The sequence below is a fragment of the Hirundo rustica genome, chromosome 3, assembly GCF_015227805.2.
Source record: "Hirundo rustica isolate bHirRus1 chromosome 3, bHirRus1.pri.v3, whole genome shotgun sequence".
In the NCBI taxonomy this organism is placed as follows: domain Eukaryota; kingdom Metazoa; phylum Chordata; class Aves; order Passeriformes; family Hirundinidae; genus Hirundo; species Hirundo rustica.
The window spans coordinates 103,401,113-103,425,234 of record NC_053452.1 but is presented as its reverse complement, the minus strand read 5'-3'; positions in this window follow the sequence as shown (position 1 = coordinate 103,425,234).

The following is a 24,122-nucleotide window of genomic DNA, read 5'->3' as shown; positions in this document are numbered from 1 at the left end:
CAGCGCTGGATGTGATGTTTGAGCAGCTGCTTCACTGTCATCAGTGAGTGCATTAAATAGAACAATTCTCTCACATATGATATTCAACATTCCTAACGTATGGAGAAGATTCACCTTTTTCTGCCATGACATTGTGTTGATTTATGTTTCATTTGTAAGCAACAGCTCACAAGTCTCTATGCTGCTAAGAGTACAAAGTTTTAAGTAAACATTCTTTGTACTTGTCTTACTTTTAAATTGCTATATGCTGATACAATTTCCTTTTTCTTTTTGTCTCCTTTTATTTTTTTCTTTGAGTGTCACACTTAAATTTTATATGTGAATTCTTTTTTTTTTTTCCCAAAATCTAGTTGACAACATTGATTCGGACCTGTGTAAAATAGATTAACCACTGACCTCCCCTGCACACATACACACCAACCCAAGTTGGTTTATGGTAAATTATAAATGCACAGAATAGACATTAAGTGTAAAACATCATTCTTCAGCTTGTGTATGGGGATGATGCATAAGACAAAATGAAAAGTATTTTTAAATTGAGATGTATCCAACCTGTCAACCTGTGCGTTCCATCATGCCAGTTAGACCAGTTAACATACTAAATTTTTTTTTAAAAAAATAAAAATTCTACTTGTGTGGTCTGTTTCTGCTACATCAGTATTGGCTGCACTAGTCAGTTTGCTTCCTTCTGGGCCAACCTGCCCATAGTCTCCAACACGTTCTTTTAAAAAATTCTCAGAGGTTTTAAATTACACCAGTCTATAATTTCTGAGGCTTATCATGATCACATTTTTAAGGTCAGGTATATTGCTTGCCTTCCTCCAGCCGTATGGGACTTTCCCTACCCTATCCTCTCCTTGAAAAGTCACTGTCTCAGAAACTGCTCCAAGGCCATCCTGAAGTGTTCGCCAATGACACATTAGGACCTGCTGAGTTTAACACAACCATCTTATCAAAAATATCATACTTTTGGTCATCTCTATACCATAGTATCAATATTAAGGAAGGAGTGTGCTGTGACAACATAATAATTTGTTCTCATTTTCCTCTGTTTTATCTGTCCAAAATTACCATAGATGGAATGCTTTGTAGTCAAGAATTTTGCCACAAGCTATTGAATGGAAAACAATCATTTCATCTTTTCTTTATAAACTCTTGACTGGACTCCTCTCTTCTGAAATGACAGTAGGTGTGTCATTTATCTAATTAAGATCTAATCTGATTTTTAATTTCTGTTATTATTTTTAAATGATGCTCATATGGAGTAGACTGCTGTAGCTTTCTCTAAATCACGGTTTTATCATTTTCCATGTAGAACTGGATAGTTACTTCCTCTGTTCTTTTCTTATTTCTGGTACCGTTCTGCTCTTAAATCAATTTTGTGCCTTCTTTCTATTTTGTTGTTGTTGTTGTTGGTTGGTTGGTTGGTTGGTTGGTTGGTTTGGTTTGGGGTTTTTGGTGGGTTTTTTCCGTTGTTGGGTTTGTGGATTTGGGTTTTTGTTGTTGATGTTTTTTTAATTTTACATATTTTCCCCATTTTGCACTTGCCCTTCATTGTATTTGTTTCTAAGTTTTAGATGATGTTTAAAAGCATTCAGATAACCAGTGAGTAGCTAATGCAGATTTATAAGTATGCTTTTTTGATTACTTTCTCTTATTTGTTTATTTTGGGACAGTTCACCATTATACAGCAATAGCCTGATTTTGTATGGTTTACTAATTTTCACATTACCTTATTAAGAAGCCCTATATGCAAGTCCTGTGGTTTTGGGGTATTCTATTCTTATATCATTAATTTTCTATCTTCCAATACTTAATTTTCCTAAGCATAATTATTTTATTTCTCCATTATAAGTTTTAGCAAAACTGTTTCTCCTCAATTCCCGTTCCTGACCAATCATCTCATCACAAGCCTGTATCTAGGCTTTTGTAGTTATATGAAGGAGAATTCAGCAGACTACACCCTGCAGACACTACTGAGAGGTGAACCTTAGAGGTGATGGGATAGTTTTAGAGTTAGGACCCAGTCACTTCAAACATTCATATTCACAAGGCATGCTTTTCCCCAAATAAAATGCTTGCACTGATTTTATAAAGACCCACGTATACATACACAGATAAACTTCCTTTCTCAGTGAACACCACAAAGTATAAAAATACCTCAAAAGTTTTCTGGTTTAAACACAGCAATTATTTTAATGAGGCTATTGAATGACTGTTATCTGTTGCATTACTTACCTTTGATATCTACAAATGCTTTTGAAATGCAAACTATTCAGAGGCAGACATTGAAGTTCAATACATTTTCTTTTCAATATAATTTGAGAACTGTGCACCATGAGCATACACAAGCAAGAAAAATGTAGCTTATTTCTATCTGGAGACATATCAGATGGGAATGATGCCCAACATACACTGGGGCAGTCGCAAGTCCTGCCTGCCCTGCTGCCCTCCATTATTTTTTTCCAAATAAGGTGGAGGTTCCTCCCCATTTTTCAGGGCGTAACTGTGATCCTGGTAAGATATTACAACTTTGAAAGAGATTTTATCTGTTCTTTCCAAAGAGTTTGAAGGATATTTTTTCTCTTTCTATACTTTCTTTCCTATTAACCAGTGTTGACACGTTTCTTCCATTACAATTCTTAATATGCTTAAAAAAAAAAAAAGGGGGGGGTGGGACGGTGGGACTTTTGATTAGGTGATCCATGGTAGAAATTTAGCTTGATAACTCTCCTTTTGTAAGCATTTGTTTTTACTGAAAGATTTTTAGCAAATCCTCTTCTTGTATCCTCTTGAGCTTCTTAATAACTATATATAGTCTTAATTACATGACATGACATTTTATCCCATTTATTCTCTCCGTATTTGTTAAGTAAGCCAAGCTTTCCTGTAACAATTCCAATGTTCTGTATCACCATGTCCTGGTGTCATGTATATCATAGCTTTACAGACACTCTGAATCTTGTAGTTCTTTCTGTTAGCTTTCATGCTCCTGACATTTCTACATAAACATATTAGTTTTCCCAATTATTCTTCCTCTCTGTTATCACTGTTGTAGTCTCCTACTTCCTCTCTTTCTCACTTCAAGTCTGTGTATAGGAATCTAGCTTTTGATTCCCCATGCATATTTATGACCAGTCCTCTCCAAATCAAATTTAAAACTTTCTTCCATTTGATTAGAATTGCCATCTAAGCATGGTTTGGGTTTCATCTCATCTTTCATATGTTTGATACTTATTTTAAAGCTCTTAAACAGTGAGTTGGTTAGGGTCAAGTACTCAAGAATTGTTCTATGTTGAACTTATACTTGTTTTCTTACTTTCCTTATGTCCTGTCTTTATTCCTTTTAAGCCTTTATTCAGTTCAAATCACTCTCATTGTTTTCTTGATTGTCTTTACAATTAAGGAAGATTGGAAACTTGTTATTGAGTCTGTGTGAGGAAGTAGGTTTAAAGGCCAAAAAAGAAAAAGGATTTTAATAAGAAATGGCAGTTGCCATTTAACCCAGAACAGAACAAATGCACAATATCAAGGAAGAAAGAAATATACATTAAAGTCACAGCTGACAAGTGAAACAAAAAATAATTCTTTCAATGTATTTAACAAATGAAAGAATTGCAAGGCTCTGGGCTGGTAAATTATGGCAGCTAGCTATTGAGGCAAAATGGTAAATAGCTTCATACACTCTTGGGAAATAATTTGTTTTAATTGTGTGCAGTCATATTCAAATCAATATCTGAAAAATCCACTGGGATGCAGAGAACTGGAGTAAATCAGAATTTCAGAGCAACTCAGATAATAGATTATTCTTTAAGGCTGACAGGCGATAAGACTTTCACATTTGCATACATTTTTGTTTCTTCTATTATAAAATTTGCTAAGATTGAATCAGTTTGGTTTACTATAATGATGAAAAGGCACTTAACACTTAAAACAGGTACAAAAAAGACTATTAATATTGGTGCTTGTGTTTTGTCTAAGTTATCTTTACTATTGCCATAGGTAATGATCATCAGAATTACATTACACCCCACTCTCTATCTCAGTCATTGAAATTCCTTGCAAAAAAAGAATTGTCCAGGCAATTATGGACTTAAAGTAGAATAACAATTTTACCGACACAGTAAACCTGGAGAAGAGCAATGGGCACTGGAAACATTTTCTTATACTTTGACAAGTGCACCAGCTAGATAGAGATTTGCCTAACATACCCTAAATCATTTTTTTGAAGAATAAATGTGTGTGCACCTCATGATCAGCACCAGGAGGAAGAATTTTAGGACATATTGACACTTAACCTCAAGCATGCACCAACCAGAAAGCTCCAACTAACCATCCTGGGGTTTATGATGTCCACATGTGTGGAATAAGTTTGATGTGTTTCATAAATAAAATATCTGAGCTAGAGATGGCTAAACTTTTCTTTCATGACTAATGAACTTGTAGAGCATATTCATGAAATATGCTACTCAATTTTCTGATTAAGGAACCTATTAAGATAATAGCACATTATTTTGCATGGGCCACTTGATTTATTCAATAAAAAGTTTTACAGAACTTAAAGTATTAGTTGTGAAATATTTTCCAGAGACTTATTTTTCAGTATTTTATGCATTTCGTGTAGGCAGGACTGTGAATTAAATTTAGCATGAAAGATATGTTTCAATCAGAATTGTGTGCCCTTATTTCATAGGTAAGTTGCTTGTCTTATCTACACTTCTGATACCTATCTCCCAGACAGGGATAAGAAAATATGCCCACTCATGTTGGACTATTTCCAAGCTTAATTAAATGTTTATAAAGTAATGTATAATTAGCAAGTATCATTCAAGACAGTCAGAAGACAGGTAAAAAAACACAGTTCATTGGGCTTTTAGCAAGGGGTAACTTGATAAAAACCCTCACCAAATATTAGGAGAAAGACAATCTGTTTGTAAATGGACAAATGTTGTCAGACATTCTAACTTATTTCTGTCACCATTATAATTTAAGTCATAAATATTTGATTTAGGTACTCTATGTATACAACACCAACCTGGTTAGGAAGTAAAATAGTGGGAAAGATCAGGGACAAGTAAAGGGCTTTTATCCTGATCTGCCAAGTTTCATCAACCACAAAGCTGCTTTTGCCCTCAGAGAGCAATTTACCGGGAACTTGGTGTAGTATTGAGACGCACTGAATAAAATTCAACTGAGAACTTTTTAAATGTTAATGCTTCACCTACCAAGAGAAAGACTGAAGAGAGGTTGTTTGCCCCAGCTGCCTTTATACTGGTTTGCCAGACCTTTATGGAATAACATCTCTGGAGAACTTCACACTACATGAATAACATGTTGCCCAGACCCCTTTGATTACTTTAATTATCAGGGGATCAGGCTAATAAAAATCTCATCGTAATGACTGGCAAGTAGATGGAAAAGACTGTGAATGCTAAAAGACATTCTAGTTCTAGTACACTTAAATTATGGGAAGGGGGGCGGAAATTATGTGGGAAGGCTGTTGTGTCTATTTGCCTTTTCTAGGTTTACTTTTATCATGACTGCCATTAGAGAAACTGAGTATGCGAGTTAGCAAAGTCATGTTCCAGCTTTCTGGCTGTAGTTCGTCAAAGATAAGGTATTTTGTCAAGTTTCTATCAACCAAATCAGTGTAATAGCAATTTTAAAAATCCACAGAAATTATATCTGTAAATTACAGACGCACCATTTGCCATTCAGTTGGAACTGAAACAATGGAATTATATTAAAAGGATGTTTCATTATAAACAGAGTAGCATTTGAAGTCTCTCTAGACTGTCAAGTGATGAGTGCTGTATCATGAATGCCAATGTTTTTCTGTTGCTGATTTCACCACTTGTCTTTATCTGGCAATTATAAGGCCTTAAATTCGCAAAATCCCTTAAAAATATTTTCAACTGCATGTTGTCCTAAACAAGCCTGCATACTCATACCTTTTAAATATCTGCCTGGAAATACTTCCTTATTTTTCTTGAGTAAATACTTTTTAATCTATTTTTGTGTAGTTAGGAATTTTAGGGTTTTATGGTTTGTTGTTTTGGTGAGGGGGGTTTGTTGTGGTGGTTTTTTTTTTTTTTAAATTTTAAATAGAAGTGAAAAATTGTAAGTAGAAATAGGTATCTAAGAGATAGCTGAACATTCCATTAGTCTCAAGAGACTAATTACAGAATCTTTATCCTAGTTGCCTATTAATGAAAGTATGCTAATGTACATATTAATAGCTTGTGTTTTCAGAGGTATTTTTCTAAAGCTTTAATATTCTCTCAGCAAATATAATGTAGCTCTATTTTCTTTTTCCATATTTACTTTTAGTGTTTTAATAAAATAAACATAGGTGCTACATTTCGCTTTTTTACTGAGTGAGTTCCTCATCTGCCCAGGTATTAGCTTATCCTGAAGTCACCAAGATTTATTATTTTTCATTTTGACAGAAGGTTTAGAAAAAGGTCTTTTAACCTCCCTCCTTTGTACAGTTCAAAATCAACTCCAAATACAGACAGCTTTCCAGAAAAAAACAAATGCATGCACATTTCTTCATTATAATTTAAAATAGCATAGATCTCTTATTATACATCTAGATGGATCTTTTAAACATATACACTTAGCAATGTACTTTTTTTTTTAACTGTTCACCACTGTGGCAATGTGAAACTGGCTCTCAACATGGTAATTAGTCCCTGGTTTTTCACAGCTTCTTGCACTGCTAGTTTTCTGAAACATTCGTTTTGTCTCTGGGTTCCCCATTGTGAATATTTATCTGTAGGGGTATTTTCACCGTTGCCTTCATTATTATGGCATCTCAGCACCTGCATCCCATACTGGGTTCCAAACCATAGGTCAAACATTGTAACTCATCCTTTAAAAGAGCATGAGGGACTAATGCTTTCATATGAAAGGAGGAGCAATATATACATTCCTTTAGATTATTTTTATTTTCGATTATGGAAACTAACCAGCAAGGAGAGAAGACAAAACACGTGGAATTTGATCTGTGAGTTAATGAGCACCACCTGTCTCTTGTGCTGTAATTTCAGCACCTTTCAAGAACTCTAGATCCTATCTATGGCTCATGTTCTCTCCCTTAATTTTGTCAAAGTGTAGTACTTTTTCTCAGAGATAGATAGGCTTTTTGGACCACAGATTCATTATTATGATTTAAGAAAACTTAGAAATCAGACGAGTTTCAAAAATGCCATAGGATTATACTTCATGACACTTTTGTTGGTTTAAACTTGTTAATTGACAATGCTATTAAAAAAAAAAAAAAAAAAAAAAAAAAAAAAACACCAAAACCAAAACAAAAAAAAAAAAACAAAAAACAAAAAACAACAAAACAAAAAACAACAAAACAAAAAACCCCAAAACAAACTGGAGTAAAATTACTTGTGAAAGCCAAGTCCTTTAGTGTTGTTTTTGGGGAAGTATGCTGTAGCCAGTGGTCACACTGTTGTTCCCTGGGTGTTTGGGGGAACTAAGTGGTGCCTTGCATTTGCCTGCTGGCAGCTCATGCTCTCTGTGCAGTGTCATGGCTTTTCTCGAGCACCCCTGCACCACTTCTCAGGCACACTTGCCTCCTTGGCAGCACTGGCTGCTCTCTGAGTAAAATGAATGAAGACATCTGTGCAAAAATGGCTTGGGGACTGTCATCTGCCAAAGACTGGACTGATCATCTCTCTGGCATTCAATAAAGATCATGTACCTCTTACAGGTGATGTCAACCAAAACACCACAATACAGCAAGTCTGGGTAAATGCTTAACCAGGTAGACCAGGCAGCTCCTGTGACAGCCAAGGAAACCAACCTGAGAAGTGTAAATACAAGGTAGAGAAGCACACTGAAGCATACTGACGGCTCTCAGAGCAATTAGCAAAGAAGGTTTACTCTCTTGGTCTGCCTGTGTCCAGAGGTGTGGAGTTTTGCACATCAAAAATGTCAGGCTTCATGATCTGTTTTTCTTTCTAAGGAAGAGAAGACTATTGACCCCAGCTCCTCGTTAACCAAGTGGTTCAAGAAAGGGTAGCAGTGTTTTAGGGGCTATTTAGAAAGGAGAAAGTTGGCATGCTGTTGCTTCACTTGAATCTCTACATTATATCCATTGTGAAACTAAAACTAACACATAAATCCCTTTAGAATATGTTTGTTTGCTTTTTCCATGAAGAAACAGTGGAGGCTCAGGAACAACGAGTTCCTTTATAGACCTTTGACAAACAAAATTATTGAAGTTAAAAGGGGGAAAAAAAGCCAGTTTCTGAAAAAGATCATTATATTATTCCTTCTTATTCATGTAGGATCTCTCATGCTTTTCCCAATTTGTCTAATAAATACATAAAAATAAATAAGCCCTTTAGTGTTCTGGTTTGCTACAGATTTGTTCAAATGTTGCTTTCAACTCATGTGCAATTTCAAGGCTGTAATGGAAAAGCTGAATCAGCTGTGGAATGTAACTTTTGACTTAATTATATTAATTGACATACCTAGGTATAATTTTTTTTTGAGTATTTGGTATAATTGCTTCAAATGACATTTAATTTGTCACCTGAAGTACAATAATTAGAAACAGTTCATGAAAGAAAGTAATTTCAACTTCAAATGAAGTATTTCAAAGGTATAATTATTTTGAATGTTCTAATACTGAATAGCTACACACACAGGGCTGGGGAGCCGACACTGTCAATGTTAAATTCTATGGACCACTGTGTCTCCTTTGCTATGCAGGCCACATACTCACTTACTTGCAAGATTTGGGGGAATAACCCTATGTGAAAAGGAGAAACCACATGTTAGTTTCTTCTCCTTCTAGGCTAGAGACAGGGCCTCTCTGCAGAAATGCTTGTTATCCAGATCTCATTAGAAATCACTGAAAAACATCCCATCAAACTCAGTGGGAGCTGAATTGATCCACAGGTCTATTTTTGGCTCCACTGGAGATGTTCAAGAGGTGAGTAGCTGGCTGATGGAACAGCTGCTTGATGTGAGTAGAAATTCTCCAGTGCAGAGCTGGGGTGGCTCCCAATGCTCTGCACGGCACCAGCCTCTGCTCCTTGGGGAAAGCCTCCACCCCCACCTCACCTCACAAAGAGACAGAAATGCAAGACAGAGGGAAGAAATTAGCAGCAGCCTTAATAATGTCAACTGGCAAGAACAGTGACATAGCTAGGAAGGTATTGCTCAACGTTGCACAATACCTCTCACATAAAAATAAATAAATCAAACCCACAGAAAATTAAAGCAAGAAAAAGGAAGGTGAATTTCCTCTTCTGCTCCAGCCAAAAGGTTATGCAGCCATTCCAAAGCTAGAGGCTCCACTCATTAGCAAGAAAAATGACTGTAGCCCAAGCCATGCCAGCTAGGAGACAGTTCCCCAGGCACAGGCAGGGAACTGTCTTCTTAAAACACTTGGTCAAACCTCTGAATGGAACCTGTCCTTTGGAAGTCTGTGAGGAGTGGCTTTCTCATCTTCTCAGCCTCAAGTAACGAGAAAATCACATTTCAGAACAAGGTGCTTAACTGAAATGGGATGGGGCAGTGCCATGGGTCCTCTGCCTGAGCTCTGCAGGCTCCTGAAGGACCTAACCCATATCAAGCCAGTGATTGTCAGGGACACAACTGGAGTAAGTGAGGAATGTCAGCACTGGGAATAGACAAAAAATTTAAAGTTTATTGAATTGCTGAGGACAGCATTTTTGTGAAGTTTATGCTCTGGCTGTTGGTACAAGAGAGAGAACTCTTAAAAAATATAAATTATTTATACCTGTGTTTTAATGTTATCAATGAATGTTGGCCTAAAAGCTTTAAAGAAACCCCTAGCATTGAAACCATACCTAGAGACTTGAATACCCTAAATATAACCAGGATTAATTTTAAAAATCTATGCCCCCACCTTCTGAGAGGGATTTTGCTTTAGATGACAAATCAAGTCAGAAGCTGTGCTACAGGCAGGAGAGTTAGCTTTCAGGAGCCAGAAAACACAGGCCAGGTCTCAGGCTTCTCCTATCAGTCTTATTAAAAGTGACCCCTTTTCTCTGTCACCTAGTAGTCACTTTCCATTCCTCATGATGTAAGTTATTGGCACTAGGAAGGAGGAGTGAAGGGGTTCCCTGTTACTCCTCTGACTAATGCTGTACTCTAAAGGAGTGTGTTTGTTCCCTCACCTCTTGTCAGCTCTGGCTAAGGCCACTGATATCCCATTAGGTGCCTAACAGATCTAAACTGACAAGTAAACAGTTCTGTTCCCAAACACAACGATATGTTTTGTTTCTTTCAATGAATTTGTAATAAGAATCAAGGTTAATGCTATGTGTCATATGAAGTCTAATACGTATTTTTTGCATAACATGTACTTGACAATATTATTTTAGTTGGTTTCAGAGTGGCAGGCTCCTGCTGGGTGAGGAAAGGAAAATAGGGGAAATTCAATAAAAACAACAGATTTGGGGAGTTTTTTTCTTCTGAATAGCCTAGTAATCTCTCAAAAGACTAGCAACTGAGCCTTCATCAGAACTGCTCATATAAAACTGAGCCTTCATCAGAACTGCTCACTGGTCTGCAGAAGTAAAGTTCAGTTCAGTTATTGCTAAAGGCCAAAGTAGCCAGGCAAGCTCAGATTTACACCACTGCGTTCCAACAGCACAACTGCATCAAATTGCTCTCTTCAGAAAGGGAAGGACTGGAAGCTTGATTACAAGTGCTAAAGAGAGAGGGAAACACAATCTCATCTGTACATTGTGTATGAGATTTCTTTTTCCCCCAAGAGAAATTATTAGTGGAGGGAACTCCTGCGCACAGGAGAGGTCCTAGTCCTCTGGAAACAGGTCTGACTGTTTTTTTGTCAATATGATTGTGCAAAATAAACTGTGTTTTCAGAAAATGGTGAACTAGAGGCAAAACAGTTTTATTTTTGTCCATGAGGGATCAAGTGTGTCATTCAGATTTCAGACAACAAATGGCAATAACCTTTACTAATGCTTCAGGATCATGTCTCTCCAGCCTCTGACCTGCCTAAGCTGATTCCTATATTTGTATATTGATGAAATAACTTTAATTGGTCCTTGTACAGGTGGATGTTCTAGCCAGCAGGACAACAGGCTCAGGGCCTTTGTGTTTTTCTTTTCTAACAAATTAAGCCTCCAGCTCTACCTCACATACAATTATTTTTAATTATTTTTAATTATTTTTCATTAATTTGTTCTTGCCCATTGATTTTCCATTTTAAGAGTGTATCACAAAGGACTTTCAAAAGTACCGAGCTAAATATTATTTAGCTGTGTTAGTTTAAATGCAAAATATTACACTGGCATAATCAAACGATTTGGGCAGTTGAATCTGACTAAATTTTCATTAGCCATTGTTTCTTTGGATTGTTATTTTATTTTTGTTAGATTTTTAAGCAGTTGCCTAAGGTTTCATTGTGCAGCATCCGAGCATGAATAAGAACAGAAGGTTAAAACTTAACTTATGAAAATTAAACAACCCAATAAAATACAGGGACATGTTAAAATGGTCAGTCTCAGAAATGCTTTTTCCTTTACATATCTATCCTTTGTATATCTCTCTCCTTCCCTTCCCTTCCCTTCCCTTCCCTTCCCTTCCCTTCCCTTCCCTTCCCTTCCCTTCCCTTCCCTTCCCTTCCCTTCCCTTCCCTTCTCTTTTCTCCCCTCCTCTCTTCTCCTCTCCCCTTCCCCCTTCCCCCTTCCCTTCTAAGGATGTGACATCAGTTAACAGGGAAGCCCATGGAGCTCCAGCTAGGTCATGACTAAATAGAAAAGCTCAGACTAAGACTTCTCAGCTTTGCAAGTGGAGTGGGGACACAAGCAAAGTGCCATGCCAGAGCATCGTGACTAGCCCCTCACTTCACTCAGTATTGATCTTATGGGCAGTGATATTTGCTCTCATACAGCTAATGAATATTTAAATTGCAGACTTTGTAAGAATTCACACTGAAAGTATTTTGCGAGCATTGAACACTCTCACTGTCTTTATATATATATATGTATATATATTTAATCCCATGCCTTTACTACATCCTGATAGTATTTCTCCTATAAAGATGCAGAATTTGCCAAGGCAAAAGAGTTTATTGCTGTGAGTTGGCTATGTTCAGCAGAGGTATGCACAGTACACCACTGTACTTCATGTACTATAAGTCTTTTAGAGTGGAAATTTGGAAATTTACTGCGGTATCTCACCTTCAGAAGAGATCCAAAACAAACTTACTGGAACAGTAATTTAAAGACTGAACTTTAAAAAGAGGGAAGAGAACTAATCCTCCTACCACTCCTTCTCTTAAATGGTCAGGATCGTGTGAAAATCAGTAAGTTGAGCCCTTTTTTCGTTTTTTTCTTAAGACTGTAAAAAGTCCAACCGCAACTTTGCGCAGCTGCTTTTAGCCAGAAGCTGCTGTGGGCAGAGCGGGCCGTGTGTGCTGGGGTGGGTGAGCTGGGAGGGCAGTGAGCTGCATCCAGCGGCTCCGAAGGGCACAGGACTCCTGAGGCCACCAGCTCCGTCCTGCCCTCTCCTCCTGCTGGCACACTCCTCACTTACCTGAAGCATGGGCAGGAGCAGCTGGAGCTCCCTCGCTGGCTCTGCGGAGCAATTCTGAGCGGGGAAAACACGATCGGCGAGGTGGAATTTCCTGCCTGCTGCACAGACTTGCTTTATGCATAGATTTTAATGCAATATTGAATAAAATTTCCTAAAGCCTCTATTTTCTTATCTCTTCTTTAAAAATTATATACATAAGAAGAAATCTAAGATATCCAAGAAATCCCACTGGAAGATTTGGAGTTTGTCTCTATTACAACAAGTACCAGTGGTGTGTCCAAAAAAACCTTCACAAAGTCCGGAGGGTTTGTCAAAGAACAGGTCACAGCTGACCCTGCTATGGAGTTAAAGCAAAAGTGCTCTGCTACCAAGAGATATTGAATTGGGGGTATGAAGCAGAAGTTTGTGGTTTAGGTAAGGAAACGGCAGAGTCCAGGAGCAGCCTCGCCAACTGAGAAGACCTAAAATAAGCTTGTCAGTCGGGAAGGGGACTGTGCTGCACTGCTATGTCCCTGCATGGAAAAAGAGGTTTCTCTGAGCTTGGATAATCTTGAACAGGGTTATTCATTCATGGCTGAGTGTGTATGACTGGATTTGTACATTTGCCAGCAACAGTTTCTAGACCAATTTTCTTAATAAATAATTCACTGACATTGAAACTTTCCTCAAGAACATAGCAATACTGATGCAAGTCATCAGGAGTCATGTGCCAGTTTTGGGAGACTATCTCTGGATGAAATTTTAGGAAGTGAAATTCTTGAATAAGGTTAGCCAGTGTAAAGAGTATTTTCTGAGATGTATATAAGACGATCATCAAATCCAAAGGAAAGTTTGAAGTTAAGCTTCTGTGTCACAGAAAATTGAAATATTTGCCAATATGGGAATAACTCCCTTGAGGAAAAATTTTGTAGAAGTGGGTTTGGGACAGATAGGGAGTTGTTTTCCATTCAATTCAGCTGTATGTAAGTATCACTGATGTGCTACCAGCTCATACTGTGGAGGTTGCATTGGAAAAGCAGCCTTCTACCAGTCTTACTAAATAAACAGAAGAAAATTATGACATTTCATATTTTAGAAAAACTTCATGGGTTGTTTCTTTATTCTTCCTTTCCTCCTAGAAGTTACTAAAGCTGACAGCATTAGATCTGGGCAGAGCACTGTGGTTCAGTCCAGTGAGTACCTTCCTGATATGCTCCAAGTTCTATGAAAGGCTGGCAGAAATACTTTTTGAATCCCTCTGTAGCTTGTATAGTACTCAAGCTTTTTTGTTGTTTTTTTGTTTTGGTTTTGGGTTTTTTTTGGGTTTTTTTTTTTAATTGCAAGATTGATAGAAACTATTTTGATTAAACAAACACTTGTGCAAGAGAGAACTAGAAAGCTGCTTCTTAAGAGGAAAATGAATGTCCTATAAAGATTTCTGTTGAAACGTATGTTATTGTGGCTTTGGGTATTACTTTTTTAAAAAGAAAGGTAAAATAAAATTTCACAGATATTTTTAGCTACTCCCATTAATTAATGTCCTAGTGTAAGACCAAGGTGTTAATAGTCACAAAACAGAGGAGCTGTTCGCACCTTTGGGAAGCTGACTTGGTCTGTGGTGCCTTCCCGGGAACAAAGATGTGGGTTTGGGTTTGTTAAATATTTTTATTTAGAAACATAAATGAGTGAACCCTTTAAAAGAAATCCAGAGTAAAATAGAAAACTTTCTTCACAGGGCAACAGGAAAATGCTTAATAAGAAGAAAACATAAACCACTTACTATGTTCTTTCATGTCTTTATATTGTTTCTGAATGCCACAAATTGCTTAAAAACTGTTTCCTGAAGTAAAAAATGTGACATCAGAAGCATCATTCTCATTTCTGCTAAAAGCAGCAGCTGCTGGCATGCTGTTGGCACTTCTTAAATTTATGTTCAGTTCTGTTGCTAACACTGAGGAAAAGGATTATTTTCAAAGAGTAAGGGAGAAAAAGTTAGTGCTACTGTTGTTTATGAGTCTCACAAACAGTGGTTAATGTAAGTAGTGTGTGCACTGCCTTGGCTTGTTATTGCCACTGGGAGGCTGTGGTAAAACTGTGCGTTGGGAGGAGGATTACTCCAAACCATAATGGATCTCTGGTGGAAAGTTGGACATTATATAAGGAATGAGAATTGGGCTCCAAATATGAAACAAAGAGAGCTTAGATTATAAACAGTATATAACCAGTGCAAACATTAGAAATAAAAGAATATTACATATATATATATATTCTTCTATTTATGTGAAGCTGAGCTCCATAACAGTAATAAGAAGGTGTTATTTATTAGAGCATTTTATACACTGGTGGTACAGAAGATTTACTTGTTTGCACTCTGGTTAGTCCTTCTGGGTGTTTGGTTTGCTTCGTTTGATTCTATAGGACAGGGTTTATGGGATTTATTACCCCAGAATCTGAATTCCCTGAAGGTGAAGAAAGGGAGACACTGCATCCCCTGCTGGAGCTGGGAGGATTGTTAATATCATCCGCTTCCTATTGGTACTGCTTCTGCCTGCCAAACAAGGGACCCTCTAAGTCATGTCTTTAAGGATAAGGCAGTAAAAAGAGCAGAAATGATTGTTTTGTTTTTAACTCTGGATCCTGGAGCATCACTGTGCTGTCATGCTCTCCAGGGACTGCTATGGAGCAGAGCGATGTCATGCAACCATCAGCCTCCACCGCTGCAGGAGGACTGCTCACTTCCAAACCACCAGGAACTGCTTTTTTCTCAGCTTATTTCCTTAGTAAATTAAATTGTAATTGTGGTTTACAGATGGATGGCAGCACTTATATTTGCCTGCTTGCATTCATAACTATATGTTGGTTCAGCTATAGGGCTGTGGCTGGGCAGCAAGCAAGAAACTGCCTTCCTGCTGTATCCTGTGTACCCTGGATGCTTGTTCTGGGGAAGGTGAAACCTCTGCAATCGGGACTCTGTTAACCAAAGGCATATGAACCTGATCAGCAGGAAGAAGCCTGCAGTAATGGGGAATGTCCCTGTCTTTTGACCTACCTGCAGCGCAACAGGAAATTCCTGAGAAGGACAGGGAGCAATGACTTCGCTGCAGAAGTGACAGAGACAACCCATGCCTATGGGCCAGGAAGGAACTGGGTAATTTATTGCAACTTTGGAAACTACAAGAAACTGATGGATCAAGCACAGACTGAAGTGAAGAGCTCTTCACCAGGTAGCTGGAGAGGACACTTATTTTGAGTCTTGCAATTTCTTTTTCTAAATATCCCATGTCTCAAGGGTTGTTTGTTGTCTTAAAACATATCTGTAATAACCAGATGTCCTCTTAAGTGCCCTCTGTCCAATAAGAGGACACACAACAGCATCACTAACACAGGAATCACTTCCAGCAGGTCAGAGCAAGGCATCGCCTGTTAGCCAGATGTAGGACCTACATGGAGGAGTGTGCTTCTTTTTTTTTTAGCATCAACAAGCCTTCTCTGCAGCCTCTTTAAATGGAGATGTAGACCATTTCTAAGTAGATTAACACACAAACACGAAGCCAGGTGACCTTAAGACCCTTCTGTTGATCTGGAAAAAGCTCATGGAGAATAGATCTGAGGGAAGAGAGTGGTTAAATATGTGAGCTGATATTTATCTTACCTAATAAAACTGAGCCTAGGAAAAAGTGGGAAGTAGCTACTAGATACAGGAAGATTTGGTGAGGAAGGAAAACACCTGCTCCTTGGGAAAGATAGCTGTTGGTTTATGCATTGAGTTTTATTTTGGACTTTGTTGATTCCACTCTTATGTAGTGCTTGGATTAAGAGCTTGAAAGGATTAAAGCAGTGATGTTGAACTTTTCCAGGGAGATTCAGAGAAGCTAGCAACCTAGAGAGACCATTCCTACAGTAGCAGGAACTCTGTTACCCTTCAAAAACTGAATTTATGCCCAGAAAGAACTGAAAACCGTGGCTTAGAGAGATCAATAGAAAATAAGGTCACAGTGAACAATGTTCTCAAAAGTTTCCAGCACTTACTTGCTCGAACCTCTCACTTGCCTGAGGCCTACTCCATCAGCATTTTCTCAGGATGGAGAAGCTACGAGCCGTATACTGTAAGACATTTCTGCTGTGATTAGATGTAAGGAAATACAGGGCTGTCAGTTGTCAAGGCACTACTGGTATTTTAATTTGAAGTGTCACTCAGACTCCTTGAGTGGCTTTGCATTGATATTGAATAAATTGGAGAGGAATGAGTTTTGAGAACAGAGAGAAATTGCCCAGTGGACTGGAAGAGGAAAGATTCCAGATGCATGCATTGTGTTTAGAGGACCCTCCCTGTCCTGGCTACCCTGAGCAGATTTACCCATCTGCAATGTCCCTCCACCCCCACCTCCCTAAAATGATCCTTGTTGCACCAATGCAATTGCTTGTGCAAGGACCGGCACAGTTTGATTCCCAGTGAATCACATAAAAACTGATTTAATGAAGTGTCCCTTGATCTTACATGTATTACTGAAGCAGGGTTTTTCCACTTGCCTGGGGCTTTCTGAAAAGGCTCAATTGCTTTTCCACCTGAATTCTTTTCTAGCTTATTCTCCTAGCATTGGTTTCTAAGGAACCTTTGACATTTATCCTCATATCTTTCCATTCTCAAATTCCTAACTTCCTCTCTTCCTCTCTTTCCTGAGGTGAAATTTTATCATTTTCTTTATGAGGTAAAAAAAAAAAAAAAAAAAAAAAAAAAAAAAAAAAAAAAAAAAAAAGACAGAGAGAGAGAGAGAGAGAGAGAGAGAGAAATGCTCCAAGAGCTAGCAGCATCTTCTAATTCTTTCTATTATGACAATATGACAGATTCCTACACTTCCCTGGCTCCCAGAGGAAATACCAGGCTCCAAGGAGACAGGAAAAGGGTATAAAGACAGAAGGCATTTACTCTTAGCAGTGATTTTTCTAATGAGAGTTTTTAGAGGTGACATTAACAAACTGCTCTCCTGAAGTATTTCCTGGGGGCTTCAGTGTCACTACATGCAGCATCAGCTAGGTGACAAGCTCTCACCACCACCCCACTCACTGCAGAAACGCATCCTCAGCAGGAACGGTTCTGCACTCTCATTTTTGGCAAAGGGATGGTGAATGCTGAGTGAAGTGAGCAGCACAACAGCTTTCTTATAGGTGTTTGTTTACATCTTTTACTTGTTATTTTCAGGGGAGGGGATATTATAAAAGAAAGAAAGAAAAAAAGAGAACAGCTTCTTATTAAGATATTTAAACATTTTTGCACAGCTTAATTAAACTTCAAGCTCTCTACTCTAGACAGTTAAGCCTTGCAATAGGTAAGATGAAGTGTAGAGAAGTCAAGGGATTAATCCAAGGTCGGTGACATAGTCAGAAGCAGACCCCAGAGGGCTCACTCCACTCCTCTGCTGGTGGTAAATCATTGACAGTAATTCCAGTCTGCCCAGCAGATTTCCCCCAGTCTGAGACCAGGGAGAATAGGGAACTGCCTTTGAATCTCAGCTATCTTTGCCTGGTCAGCAGAAAGCCTTTAGCTCCTGTGGATAATTGCTTTATGTATTTAATTATCATAACCTTTTTTACCACAACACCTAGGATAATGCTGATTTGGTTGAGGAAACACAAAGAGAAACAAGAAAAGTCAATGCATATAAAGAATAGCTGGCTGTGTAAATGGGCCAATACAGTGTTAATCTACCTGCCTGAAACCACTTTGTAGGAGCTGCACCAGGAAAACAAATAACTAAATAAAAAGATACCAGGTTCAGATAGTTGGAAAATCTATTAGTGAAAACCAAGGGGCCCATGAACTTGTCATAAATCCTCTCACAATAGTCTGTGGTCTGTGCATTTGTGAAATCAGCTAAACAGCCTGCATCCTTACACAGGTACATAGATCTTGCACAGCCCCACCCACTACAGGAGTAGCCCCACAAGTGTGTCCCAGCTTGCTCCGGTGACTGGGGCACAGGCACACACTGGAGTCCTGCAGGAGATGATATAGTGACTACTCCTTCTCCTTGGCACTTGAATTTTGGGAGCCATCCATAATTTGAATTGTGGCATGCTGGTTTTGGGTGGGGTTTTTTTTGTTTTTTTGTTTTGTTTTTTGTGGTTTGGTTTGGTTTTGTTTGTTTGTTTGTTTGTTTTGTTTTGTTTTTTTGTTTTGTTTTTTTTTTTTGTTTTGTTTTGGTTTTTTTTTGGTTTTTTGGGTTTTTTTTTTGTTTTGTTTTTTTTGGTTTTGGTTTTTGTTTTTTTTTTAAAGAGCTTCCAAGTTCTATTTTGTTTTCTACCCCAATCTTGGAGGTATCAGATCTTCAGAGTCTGAGAAACCTATTTTCTATCTTGCTTGTTCGTGATGCTTATTATAAACCATACATTAACAAGTGATTAAAATTGCACTACAGCAAGTATGTAAGTGTAAATCTGAATGATGCATGATTACTGTGAGCCAGCAGACATGTAGAAATAATTGGCCTTTAAAGTTCATTAGTCAGTTTTATTACAAATAGTACATTTGCATGATGTTTGTAAATTTATGCACCAGCGGCCAAAAGTGATGACAGCATTCCACTGACTAGGCAAAGCAATTACAAAAAGCACATCCATTATTTGAAATGTCTATGCAAAACACTTGTTTTAATAATTGGTCATAGTGTTTCAATCCTTGGAGTGAGAGCTGCTAAACTCCTTATTTACAGCAAGTGGCATGGCCAGACAAAGTGCCCCAACATGCTGAATGATTGCTTCCAAATTGTTTTTATTGTTGATTCACCCCCACTCTCACTATGTCTGAATTAGAAATACAGAGCTTCTGAATGGGATGCTGGGGGATTTACCTTTTCCCTTGGTGGCTGAAGAACCTCTCTGACTGTCATAGAGGATTTAGCTATATACTGATGTTCTCTATATGTGAATCCAGTGAAAAACAAAAGATAACTGGGGAGATTTTAGAGGTAATATTGTCATTAGTACTGATCTGTTCTTCTCTGGGCTTGATGAGAAGAGTAGTAGTGGAGGTAAAGAAGAAAACAGTTTGAGGAATAACATGCATTAGATCGTGAGAGAAGCTGAACCTTGTCTCTCACGTATTTTCTTTGCTATTACTACTATATTTAATCTAGCACATCTACTTTTGAAATTCTAGAAACTGACCAGAAATTTCTGGTTCACTTAAGAGATTAAGGTCTATTTGTGATTACATTGAAGTGCTGCATGTCCAAGCCACCTCCAGATAAGGACAGCTTCAGCGTCTTTCCCATTTCCAGGTTATCTGTGGTTCCTATCTAAGGAGCCACATGCTTTGGGATATCAGAACTGATACATTACTGTCAGCTTGAATGTGTTTGTTAATCACTTGCTCATCTCAGCTCCAGTGTGAGACAATTAACACACCATATGCTGCAGTCTCCATTAGCCAGTGCATTTGCCAGTGCTCCCGAGTGCTGTGCCTGACATAGCTCTCCCTGTGCCCGTGCACAGCTGCATTAATAAGATCCGAGGAGCCAGGTGTGTGTGTGTGCACATAGAGATGTACACAGGTGTGCATGGCAGCTCAGTTATAGAAATGGTAAACGCAGCAGGAACAAACCGGTGATGGGTGAACCATAAATGCTTCAGTTAAGAGAAACTTATAGACTTGAAGGGTTCTTTGAAAGGGGATTATATGCTCCTAAGACTTCCATTATTTCACTGTAATGGAAAAAAATCTTGCATTAGGTTAAAGATCTCATAGCATTCTGCTCTGTGTAGAGAATTATCTCACATTATCAAATCAAAGCCCTTCCAGTTAAATTGATTCATTGCTTATATTCATTAAAATTTGAACTTTAACACAGAAAATTTCCAACACATGGAAATCTGAGCTTCAAGAGCAAATTCTTAAATTTGTGATAATAGCAAAAATATGGCAGCTACTGCTCTGTGCTATATTTTGTTCCCTTCTTGCCATGCACTCCATGATTTAATTGTCAGGTAGACTGTAACAGGTAGTAGTCATGCCAGGGATAATTGTCACCTGGCTGCAACACAAAACACGCATCCAGCCAAGTGAGTAAAGTGCTGTAGGCCACACGGCATCCAAAAATCTACTTCTGTTACTTGAAGTGCTCACCTTTAAAGTAGTTTCATGTCCATTGGTGCCTTGACTAATGAAGATGTTAGAAAGAAATTCTTTACTCCGAGAGTGGAACAGTTTCTCCGCAGAAATTCTGGATGCCCCTTACCTGAAAGTGTTCAAGGCCAGGTTTAATGGGATTCTGAAGATGTCCCTAGCAATGGACAGGGGGGTTGGAACTAGAGGATCTCTAAGGTCCTTTCCAACCTTAACCATTCTGAGATTCTCTGATTCCAATGCACTCTGCAGTTCATGCTGCAGTGGCTCTCCCAGCATCATGGACACTTCTGTGTCCATGCCACCATCTGAGCTGTGTTTTATGTTTCTATACGCCCTGTAAAAGAACTAGTGGGGTTTTTTGCTTTCTGAGCCAACGTGTTAGGAGTATCTGATATCAGAGTTCTTTTAGTTTGTCTAATTAGCCAAAACTAAATTCACTTGAGGTTAAGAATTGTATATTAAAAAAAAAAAAAAAAAAAGGAAAAACAAAACAAAACACCCCACCGGGAAGTCTCTTCAGAATATCCCGTGGGAAGTCACTTTTCAGTACAAGGGTGAACTTTTGATGAAGAGTCAGCCTGATGATCTTCTCAAGTAAATTCTGATCTTCTTAAGTCTTCCTCCTAGTCCAACTACTGCTTAGTCACAAATGCTCCAAGTGACAAGTGGTGTCTCAGTGCCCCCACTACACTTATTTCAAGTGATGGAAATATCCTGGGCTGAGTGCTACAGTACTGACAGATCACAGTGTGGGCAGATGCCCTGTGCTGCCTGAAGTGCCTTTTGGATAAGCAGGCTTCATAAACTGATTCTTAAAGTTGATGACCATTCATTTAATAACAAGGTGCAGTACAGAAAATGAATGCTGTCTCTTTTGGAAAAGGAAACAGTTTACTTGGGCACGAGCCACGACTGTTGTGGCTAAAGGATGACATTACATATTACTGTACATTTTGTGTTTTCACCACAAGGGAACAGATGAGTGTCTGAGAAAACACAAACACAGCTGAAAAATGCAGGCTCTCATTTAAGATGCTTCGAGTGTATTCACTGGGTAATCATCACAAGCAAGGAAAATCTTCTACCTTTTTTACCTTACAAGGTTTTCCGGAAGCATAGCATTGTTTTAATTGTATGGAGGCTCTTATCATAGGAAAAGATTGATATAGATACAGTGAAACATTTTAGGCTGATGTTGAAGTCATCTCTTAAGTTACTAACAAAATTGCCCTTGCAAAATTGCTGTGGCTGTTTGTCTTTTTTGTCTCACTTTTATAGTAGACTGCTGTTCTCACCTAATTCTCTCCTGTAATAGGTGCTTTCTAATCTTGGTTTTTCAGCAGGGGGAAAAGACTGTTCTCCAGGTGAAGGACTTTGTCTTGTGAAAGCACAATGAGCATCATAAACTCATTTGTTGCATAGATAAATTTTTATCAGGCTTGAATTGAATTTATTTTCTGCCATGTAGGTGATTGTTTGGGCATTCTTTGCTTTTTTGTTTGTTTGTTTGTTTGTTTGTGGGCTTGTTTTTGGTTTGTTTTTTTTTATGGTACACGTTCTCTGAAAATTATCTTCAAGACATACAGTGCATATAAGAAGAAAAGAGAGATTAAAAGGACATGCTTTATTATCCAAAGGTTAAACTGAATTTAGGATGATTTGTGAAGGCTGCATTTCATGGAAGCCTTTTATACACACTGATCTCTTTAAGGTTTTTCATGGAACAGGAGTCACAGTTTAGGAATGGCATTCCCCAACTTAGTGGGGAATGCCTTCCCAGCTTTCCAAAACCACACACCACCTACTCGCTCCCCCTACTTTCCCCTTCACCTTCACACTCCACATCTGGAGTTGAGAATTGGGGACACAGAAAGGTGTACATTACAGGTTGAGATAAGAACAATTTACTTGAAACAGCAACAAGGTAAGAAAGCAGTAACAACTGCAACATTGATAATAACACTGTACACAAAAAAGAGGGTGGTTTACACGTAAAATGGTTGCCAAGCCTGACCAGACATGACAGGACATGGCTACAGCTGGTGGCACCTACTCTGACAGCTTCATCCACCACTCCTGTTCCCGAGTGGAAACCATGCCCCTTCTCAGAAATTACAAGGAGTCCTTTTCCCCTTCCTCTGGCTGTGACATTAGATGATATCAAATAACAGAACACCCCCTCCTGCAGATCTGGGCCTGAAGTGGGACAACAGTTCATACACTGTGCCAGTGATAACTTAGCAGGTTTTGGTAGGATGTCCAGAAGGCAAAGCCAATTCTTGTTAGTAGAAATATGAACAGTGAAGTAGCTCATTAAATTCTATTTTCTGTGAAATTCCTGTTTAAGCCACTAGATTTGGATTGTGCATTTGCTGTTCAGGAGAAAAGCTTTTTCTCTTCGTGCAGTCTTCAGCACACTTTATTTACTGCCATGTAATAACAATACCCTAAAAGACCTCATTAATCTGGATGGATGCTAACCATTCTCAGAGAACCATCTCTTTTCCAACCACAACTAGCAAAGAAAAGACCTTCATTTACTGCTATCTTCTCAGTTTAAAGGCTGTTTTAATGTCTTTACAGTTGCTCTATGAAGACTGTCAGGAATTTTCAAAACTGTAAGCTGCTTTACCTTTACTTGTCAAATTGGAAATAAGCACACAAATCATTTCTAGTGAGTTTGTTGTGTCTTTTTCAAATAAAACTTTTGCATGTGCTACATTCCCAGCCGCCTTAATCACAACTGTTGGGCAGGAGGTCACTCTGTGCTCTTGCCTACAACCTTTTTGGAGCATCACACTGTGTGTCAGTTCATCATGTCCTGGGCAAGGCTGTTAGGTCAATTGATGGGACTGCCAGACCTAAAATAAAACAGCCACCCTGCAACTTGGCTTTTGCAGAGAAAATCAAAGCAAAGGCAATTTGTTTTTCTTTTCCCTAAAGACTTTAATTTGAGGTAGGAGCCTGGAGAGAGGAGGTGGGGTGGAAGGAGGAAGTTGCTGGACATATGTCCAAATCCAGAGCCTGGATTTTATCGGCATCTTACAGCAGGGAGAGCTTTTCTCTTCCTGGCAGGTCCACCCTTGATCTCACTAGAACCAAAGTCCAATGATATTTCAAGCTTGCACCACAGTACTTCATCCTAATATTTTTGTTTGTTTGTTTGTTTGTTTGTTTGGGTTTTGGTTTTTTTTTTTTGCAAATGAATTTTGTTTATAGTGATTGCATACACACAAAAACCTCATTATTGTTTCAGATATTTTCTGTTTAAATTCCTGCACTGTTGTCCAGAAAACTCTATAGGAACAGAATGGGAACCTCTAGGCCATGACGGGCAGCCTGGTTATAAAGGGGTGAATGAAGGGGTTTTAAAAACTTCATTAAACAGTTACTTTGGTTAATAGACTGAATCTTGATTATACACTCCACTGTGACTTACACTGTTTTTTGGGAGGGTTTT